Source organism: Mizuhopecten yessoensis, unplaced genomic scaffold (assembly GCF_002113885.1).
Source record: "Mizuhopecten yessoensis strain PY_sf001 unplaced genomic scaffold, ASM211388v2 scaffold716337, whole genome shotgun sequence".
In the NCBI taxonomy this organism is placed as follows: domain Eukaryota; kingdom Metazoa; phylum Mollusca; class Bivalvia; order Pectinida; family Pectinidae; genus Mizuhopecten; species Mizuhopecten yessoensis.
This window is the reverse complement of record NW_018480066.1, coordinates 60,484-70,080: the sequence shown is the minus strand read 5'-3', so window position 1 is coordinate 70,080 and position 9,597 is coordinate 60,484.

Genomic DNA, 9,597 nt, shown 5'->3' with positions numbered 1-9,597 from the left:
CTTCTTCTGAATAACCAAAAGACCTAGGGTGGTGATATTTGGCCAGTAGCATGCTGGGATGAAGGGCTACTAAGTTTGTTCAAATGAATGACCTTGACTTGTATTCAAGGTCACAGGGGTAAAATATGTTAAAACCTTTTGACAACTTCTCCTTAATAACCAAAAGACCTAGGGTGGTGATATTTGGCCATTAACATCCTGGGATAAAGGGCGACCAAGTTTGTTCAAATGAATGACCTTGACTAATATTCAATGTCATAAGGGTCGAATATATTAAATACATGTAAACAATTTCTTCTGAATAACCAAAAGGCCTAGGATAATGATATTTGACCATTAGCATGCCGGGATGAAGGGCTACCAAGTTTGGTCAAATTAATGACCTTCATTCATTTTCAAGGTCACACGGGTCAAATATGTTAAAACCTGTTAACGACTTCGGAATAACCAAGCGGCCTAGAGTACGATATTTGGCCAGTAACATGCTGGGATGAAGGGCTACCAAGTTTGGTCAAATTAATGACCTTCATTCATTTTCAAGGTCACAGGGGTCAAATATGTTAAAATCTGTTAACGGTCTCTGAATCACTAAGAGGCCTAGGGTATGATATTTGGCCAGTAACATGCTGGGATGAAGGGCTACCAAGTTTGGCCAAATGAATGACCTTCATTCATTTTCAAGGTCACAGGGGTCAAATATGTTAAAACCTGTTAACGACTTCGGAATAACCAAGCGGCCTAGAGTACGATATTTGGCTAGTAACATGCTGGGATTAGGGGCTACCAACTTTGTTCAAATGAATGACCTGGATTTAAAGTCAATGTTACAGGGGTAAAATATGTTAAAACCTTTTGAAAACTTCTCCTGAATAACCAAAAGACCTAGGGTGGTGATATTTGGCCATTAGCATCCTGGGATGAAAAGGCTACGAAGTTTGTTCAAATGAATGACCTTGACCTATATTCAATGTCACAAGGGGTGGAATATATTAAATACCTGTAAACAACTTCTTCTGAATAACCAAAAGGCCTAGGATGATGATATTTGGCCATTAGCATGCTGGGATAAAGGGCTACCAAGTTTGTTCAAATGAATGACCTTCATCTATTTTCAAGGTCACAGGGGTCAAATATGTTTAAATCTGTTAACGGTCTCTGAATCACTAAGAGGCCTAGGGTATGATATTTGGCCAGTAACATGCTGGGATGAAGGGCTACCAACTTTGTTCAAATGAATTACCTGGATTTAAAGTCAAGGTTACAGGGGTAAAATATGTTAAAACTTTTTGACAACTTCTCCTGAATAACCAAAAGACCTAGGGTGGTGATATTTGGCCAGTAGCATGCTGGGATGTAGGGCTACTAAGTTTGTTCAAATGAATGACCTTGACTTATATTCAAGGTCACAGGGGTAAAATATGTTAAATACCTGCAAACAACTTCTTCTGAATAACCAAGAGGCATAGGATAATGTTATTTGGTCAGTAACATGCTTGGATGAAGGGCTACACAGTTTGTTCAAATGAATGACCTTTACCTATATATATGCTCACAGTGGTCAAATATGTTTAAAACATTTAAACAACTTTTATCCAAGAGGCCTGGGATAATCATATTTGGCCAATAACATGCTGGTATGAAGGACTACCAAGTTTGTTCAAATAAATGACATTGACATATATTTATGGTCACAGGGGTCAAATATGTTTAAAACACTTAAACGACTTCTTCTTAATAAGCAAACGGCCAAGGGTGATGGTATTTGGCCATTAACATGCTGGTATGAAGGGCTACCAAGTTTGTTCAAATGAATGACCTTGACTTAAAGTCAAGGTCACAGGGGTCTAATGTGTTAAAATCTTTTGACAATTTCTTCTGAATAACCAAGACACCTTGGGTGATGATATTTGTCCAGAAGCATGAGGGGATGAAGGGCTACCAAGTTTGTTCAAATGAATGACCTTGACTAATATTCAATGTCATAGGGGTCGAATATATTAAATACATGTAAACAACTTCTTCTGAATAACCAAAAGGCCTAGGATGATGATATTTGACCATTAGCATGCTGGGATGAAGGGCTACCAAGTTTGTTAAAGGAATGACCTTGACTTATATTCAATGTCATAGGGGTCGAATATATTAAATACACGTAAACAACTTCTTCTGAATAACCAAAAGGCCTAGGATAATGATATTTGACCATTAGCATGCTGGGATGAAGGGCTACCAAGTTTGGTCAAATGAATGACCTTCATTCATTTTCAAGGTCACAGGGGTCAAATATGTTAAAATCTGTTAACGACTTCGGAATAACCAAGCGGCCTAGAGTACGATATTTGGCCAGTAACATGCTGGGATGAAGGGCTACCAACTTTGTTCAAATGAATGACCTGGATTTAAAGTCAATGTTACAGGGGTAAAATATGTTAAAACCCTTTGAAAACTTCTCCTGAATAACCAAAAGACATAGGGTGGTGATATTTGGCCATTAGCATCCTGGGATGAAGGTCTACCAAGTTTGTTCAAATGAATGACCTTGACCTATATTCAATGTCACAGGGGTTGAAAATATATTAAATACCTGTAAACAACTTCTTCTGAATAACCAAAAGGCCTAGGATGATGATATTTGGCCAATAGCTGGTGGGATGAAGGGCTACCAAATTGGTCAAAGGAATGACCTTCATTCATTTTCAAGGTCACAGGGGTCAAATATGTTAAAATCTGTTAACGACTTCGGAATAACCAAGCGGCCTAGGGTACGATATTTGGCCAGTAACATGCTGGGATGAAGGGCTACCAACTTTGTTCAAATGAATGACCTGGATTTAAAGTCAATGTTACAGGGGTAAAATATGTTAAAACCTTTTGAAAACTTCTCCTGAATAACCAAAAGACCTAGGGTGGTGATATTTGGCCATTAGCATCCTCGGATGAAGGGCTACCAAGTTTGTTCAAATGAATGACCTTGACTTATATTCAAGGTCACATGGGTCGAATATGTTAAATATCGGTAAACAACTTCTTCTGAATAACCAAAAGGCCTAGGATGATGATATTTGGTCAGTAGCATGCTGGGATAAAGGGCTACCAAGTTTGTTCAAATGAATGACCTTCATCTATTTCCAAGGTCACAGGGGTCAAATATGTTAAAATCTGTTAACGACTTCTGAATAACCAAGAGGCCTAGGGTATGATATTTGGCCAGTAACATGCTGGGATGAAGGGCTACCAACTATGTTCAAATGAATTACCTGGATTTAAAGTCAATGTTACAGGGGTAAAATATGTTAAAACCTTTTGAAAACTTCTCCTGAATAACCAAAAGACCTAGGGTGGTGATATTTGGCCATTAGCATCCTGGGATGAAGGGCTACTAAGTTTGTTCAAATGAATGACCTTGACCTATATTCAAGGTCACATGGGTCGAATATGTTAAATATCGGTAAACAACTTCTTCTGAATAACCAAAAGGCCTAGGATGATGATATTTGGTCAGTAGCATGCTGGGATAAAGGGCTACCAAGTTTGTTCAAATGAATGACCTTCATCTATTTCCAAGGTCACAGGGGTCAAATATGTTAAAATCTGTTAACGACTTCTGAATAACCAAGAGGCCTAGGGTATGATATTTGGCCAGTAACATGCTGGGATGAAGGGCTACCAACTATGTTCAAATGAATTACCTGGATTTAAAGTCAAGGTTACAGGGGTAAAATATGTTAAAACCTTTTGAAAACTTCTTCTGAATAACCAAAAGACCTAGGGTGGTGATATTTTGCCAGTAGCATACTGGGATGAAGGGCTACTAAGTTTGTTCAAATGAATGACCTTGACTTGTATTCAAGGTCACAGGGGTAGAATATGTTAAATACCTGTAAACAACTTCTTCTGAATTACCAAGAGGCATAGGATAATGATATTTGGTCAGTAACATGCTTGGATGAAGGGCTACACAGTTTGTTCAAATGAATAACCTTTACTTATATTCAAGGTCACAGTGGTCAAATATGTTTAAAACATTTAAACAACTTTTATCCAAGAGGCCTGGGATAATCATATTTGGCCAGTAACATGCTGGCATGAAGGACTACCAAGTTTGTTCAAATAAATGACCTTGATATATATTTATGGTCACAGGGGTCAAATATGTTTAAAACCCTTAAACGACTTCTTCTTAATAAGCAAAAGGCCAAGGGTGATGGTATTTGGCCGTTAACATGCTGGGATGAAGGGCTACCAAGTCTTTTCAAATGAATGACCTTCGCCCATATTCAATGTCACAGTGGTCATTATTTTTTTCAAATCTTTAAATGATTTGTTCTGTATAACCAAATGATCCACGGTAATGATATTTTGCCAGAAGCATGCGTGGTTGAAAAACTATAAACTCTGTTCATCCTAATGTCCTTGTTAGACATTCAAGGTCACGGGCGTCATATGTTTAAATCTTTTAATAGGTTCTTATGAATCAAACACTGATATTCTGCCTGTAGCTGTATTTTAGTCCACTTTTAAGAGTAGAAGTGTTAGATTAATACAAGGTGAGCGATTCAGGCCCTTTGGGCCTCTGGTTTTAATTACATCAGTGAACAAAGACCTCGCACAAAACAACAATAACACACAAACTTATGTCATTATTGATAGATGACAAAGTGAATATCGCTGTTTTATTGATTTATGTATTCATTCATTAATTTATTTGAATTGGCGATTATATTTCTGCACCATCAAAAAAGTAAACAGGGAATCTTTTGACAAAGTTACACACAATACTTAAGCATTAACGCAAGCAAAATCATGTCAATCGCAGACCTGTTAATGCTCAACAAGCTCCCTGATGATACTTTGGTCACCGTGAACTTCAATACCTCATTGCCCCTAATAACATAATCTAAAATGCATTTATATACCTATATTATGTAGGTCATGTGGAGCTTATTGTTTTTACTATCCATGGAGAGGCATTACATGTAACGGACTCAAATTAGGGTTGATGTGGTCATGCGAAACCGTTCAAATTGTGATAGAGTTACTCAGTAATATAATTGAGCAGATTATGATAAAGAATACGAAGGCAAAATGACAAAGATTGATTAATGTACTTTATAGATGATGCGCAGTTAAATAAAGTTCTAGCTGTACCGTTAGGATTGAGCTGTACATGTTATAACTATCAATGCAAATAAAAAGTGCAATAATATTAATGTTTACACTAGTAAGTGTGACAACATGGCTAGCTTCTTATAACAGCACGAACTTTTACAAAAAAGACACTCAATAAATTATCACAGTTACAAGGCTTTGGTTTTTACTTCAAACATCGCCACGATAAACCCTGATCGGATTAAACCCCATGCTTTTCCACAGCCGTAAATGAATTCATAAAAGTATAGGCTCCCATGGCCTATATACATATCCATGTACATAACCCTTAGCTACTATGTCATTTCGTAGTATTCAGTTGAGTTGCAAATGAGAATGACATGTTATATCGCAAATGAACAATTTTGTATTAATGCATTGGCATCAATGACAGATTAAGTACTTATCGCTAAGTTTTAATATGATATCCAAATGACATATCTGAATTCCTGTTTAATTTAGACCTTTAATATGTGACTTATAAGGGGGGGGAGAGAGATTTTGTGGTCAATGTGTCATCTTTTAGAGGGTTTGAAAGTAAGGCAAACACCCAATTTAAAAAAAAAAAAAAAAAAAAAAAAACCTATAACATCTGTAGTGCCTTAATGAACCTGTATGCACCTATCCTCTTTCTCACATGCATGAACGATTTTCCAGAATACATGCATGTAATACATAGTATAGCGTACTTAGACTATGTGACGATGACATGGTATTCTACGAAACAATTAATAACTAGACGACACACGCAAACTACAACAGCTAGCAAATTGAACATGAAGGGTTCATTACCAACAATTCCACCAAAACGCACGCTAATCAAACACAATTACAGACTCCACGACCGCACACTAAAATCGGTAATTTCGGGTAAATACCTAAGACTTACACTTCAAAACAATCAATCTTGAGTGGGACAAACACATCAGCAGCATTACATCAAACGCGAAAAAAATACATTGTACTCTTTTAACACAGCTAAAAACTAGCTAACATATAAGAAAACGCGCACAAAACCATAGAAACACTATATTACTAGTACTGCTCTCTAGTCTAGGATCCCCAGCATACCAATAATGTAAAACAAATGGGAAAAGAATAAAGAAGATCAGAACGTTACGTCAAACAACAAATACCACAACACAAGCTCAGTCACAGACATACTACACAATCCCTCAACAACAAATACCACAACACGAGCTCAGTCAGACATGTTACATAATCCCTCAAACAACAAATACCACAACACAAGCTCAGTCACAGACATACTACACAATCCCTCAACAACAAATACCACAACACGAGCTCAGGCAGACATGTTACATAATCTCTCAAACAACAAATTCCACAACACAAGCTCATTCACAGACATGCTACATAATCCCTCAAACAACAAATACCACAACACGAGCTCAGTCAGACATGTTACACAATCCCTCAAATAGCAAATACCACAGCATAAGCTCAGTCACAGACATGCTACACAATCGCTCAAATAACAAATACCACAACACAAGCTCAGTTACAGACCCTCAAACAACAAATACCACAACACGAGCTCAGTCAGACATGTTACACAATCCCTCAAATAGCAAATACCACAGCCCAAGCTCAGTCACAGACATGCTACACAATCGCTCAAATAACAAATACCACAACACAAGCTCAGTTACAGACATACTACACAATCCCTCAAACAACAAATACCACAACACGAGCTCAGTCAGACATGTTACACAATCCCTCAAATAGCAAATACCACAGCCCAAGCTCAGTCACAGACATGCTACAAAATCCCTCAAATAACAAATACCACAACACAAGCTCAGTTACAGACCCTCAAATAGCAAATACCACAACACAAGCCCAGTAACAGACATGCTACACATCCCTCAAATAGCAAATACCACAACGCAAGCTCAGTAACAGACATGCTACACATCCCTCAAATAGCAAATACCACAGCCCAAGCTCAGTCACAGACATGCTACATAACCCCTCAAATAACAAATACCACAACACAAGCTAAGTAACAGACATGCTACACAATCCCTCACAAACAACAAATTCCACAACACAAGCTCAGTTACAGACCCTCAAACAACAAATACCACAACACGAGCTCAGTCACAGACATGCTACACAATCGCTCAAATAACAAATACCACAACACAAGCTCAGGAACAGACATGCTACACAGCCCTCAAATAGCAAATACCACAGCATAAGCTCAGTCACAGACATGCTACACAATCGCTCAAATAACAAATACCACAACACAAGCTAAGTAACAGACATGCTACACAATCCCTCACAAACAACAAATTCCACAACACAAGCTCAGTTACAGACATGCTACAAAATCCCTCAAATAACAAATTCCACAACACAAGCTCAGTTACAGACCCTCAAACAACAAATACCACAACACGAGCTCAGTCACAGACATGCTACACAGTTACATAATCTCTCAAACAACAAATACCACAACACAAGCTCATTCACAGACATGCTACATAATCCCTCAAACAACAAATGCCACCACACGAGCTCAGTCAGACATGTTACATAATCCCTCAAACAACAAATAACACAACACGAGCTCAGTCGGACATGTTACATGATCTCTCAAACAACAAATTCCACAACGCAAGCTCAGTCACAGACATGCTACATAATCCCTCAAATAACAAATACCTCACACAAACTCAGTTACAGACATGCTACACAATCCCTCAAATAGCAAATACCACAACACAAGCTCAGTAACAGACATGCTACACATCCCTCAAATAGCAAATACCACAGCACAAGCTCAGTCACAGACATGCTACACAATCCCTCAAATAACAAATTCCACAACACAAGCTCAGTCACAGACATACTACACAATCCCTCAAAAAAAAAATACCACAACACAAGCACAGTAACAGACATGCTACACATCCCTCAAATAGCAAATACCACAAAACAAGCTCAGTCACAGACATACTACAAAATCCCTCAAATAACAAATAACACAACACAAGCTCAGTTACAGACCTTCAAATAACAAATACAACAACACAAGCTCAGTTACAGACCTTCAAATAACAAATACAACAACACAAGCTCAGTAACAGACATGCTACACAATCCCTCAAATAACAAATTCCACAACACGAGCTCAGTCAGACATGTTACACAATCCCTCAAATAGCAAATACCACAACACAAGCTCAGTCACAGACATGCTACACAATCCCTCAAATAACAAATACCACAACACAAGCTCAGTAACAGACATGCCACACAATCCCTCAAATAGATCCCATTTATTATATAATTCAAGAAACACACTATTATGCATTTGTTCTTGACACGTCTCCTCTATATCTATATACCGATGACTGACGAACAACATTAATATCCTTTTTTTTTATTCGAAAACCATTCAACGGATTGGCGTTTTTACGAAAATAGCAGCGACGTCACATATTTTGCACAACGGCGCGTGCTCTGTCAAGGTAAAGGTCATCACAATACACATCGAAGTCTGTACTTTTAAAAGTTTACAGGGACTAACGTGATTGTCATTCCCTTAAACACGGGCGCATTTCTTTGGAGAGGGTTGTTGGTGTGTGTGAACCTCGATGTTTCCGTCTATCACTGAGCCAGAATATAAACTGTGGAATCCGCCATGAAACTGGAACACCGATGAAGTTGACCGGTTACACGTGTTTGCAATTGATGTCGGAGAAATTCAAGTGGAATTTAAACATGCAGGTGTTGAATTTGTGTGAAGCTAACACTCGCATTCATATAATATTGAATTTATTAAACTAGTTTATTAATTTTATTCTTTAACAGTGCCTCCGCCTCTGCTAGCAATGCATGCGCGTGTGTACAGTATACATTAGAAGAAAAGAATATCATACATCACCACAAGCTACTAGTTACATGTAGCTTCCAACGATGTCATCTGAGCGAAACTGAGCGAAACAGTAACTCGGTCAGCCATTTTGTTTACAAACGTAGAAGTTGTAGTGCGTAGGAATCTGACCTGTTTCCCATGGTGACTATTGCATGTTTATTGTACGTGTGCTATATCGTTTTTATTGAACGGCAATACTCCAAGGAAATAACATGTATTATATAATAGAACGATATGCTTCACCTCCTTTGCGTTATTCATTGTCATCATTATCGATGTAGTATAGGGAATAGATGGAGATAAAAGTGATTAAATAATATATAATCTATATGCAAGGATGACACATTGATTGCATTTTTAACGCAAATACATTTCGCATTTGCATATTCCAGTAAGGATGGGAAAATAGTCTACTATACTATCAGGTTATCTCATTCATTAAGCGTTTTTGCACTGTTTGCTTGACAAAGGAAACAGACGATTTCGAAAGCTCGCAAAATAAGTGTTCAATTCCTGTTTGTGTTAAAAGCAAACTT